Here is a 431-nt window from a genome sequence, read left to right on the forward strand (position 1 = left end):
CGGGTGCGTATTGGTTTGGCGGTAGCACTGGATCGGGATCATGGTGCAGCGGGGCCTGGCCATGGTGGCGGGGGTGAGCCTGGAGTTTCCGGGGGCTGGGTTCCATGGGATGGGGCGGAGCCGTGGGGCGGGGGTCCCAACCAGTGGTGGCCAGCGGGGCTGGCGGGCCCGGGTTCCGGGGGGGCTGGGTTCCATGGCGATGGGGCGGGCGACTGGGTAGGGCGGGGGGTCACCGTAGGTTGTGCAGCGGGGCTGCGCGGGCCGGGTTCCGGGCTGGGTTCCATGGGATGGGGCGGCACGTGGGCGGGTCCCGACTAGCATCGGGGCAAGCGGGGCTCGGCGGGCCGGGTTCCGGGGCTGGCGTTTCCATGGGATGGGGCGGAGCCGTGGGGCAGGCGGGGCCGCCACGCTGAGCGCTCTCTCTCTCCCCC

The sequence above is a fragment of the Chelonoidis abingdonii genome, chromosome 9 (assembly GCF_003597395.2).
Source record: "Chelonoidis abingdonii isolate Lonesome George chromosome 9, CheloAbing_2.0, whole genome shotgun sequence".
NCBI classification, from domain to species: domain Eukaryota; kingdom Metazoa; phylum Chordata; order Testudines; family Testudinidae; genus Chelonoidis; species Chelonoidis abingdonii.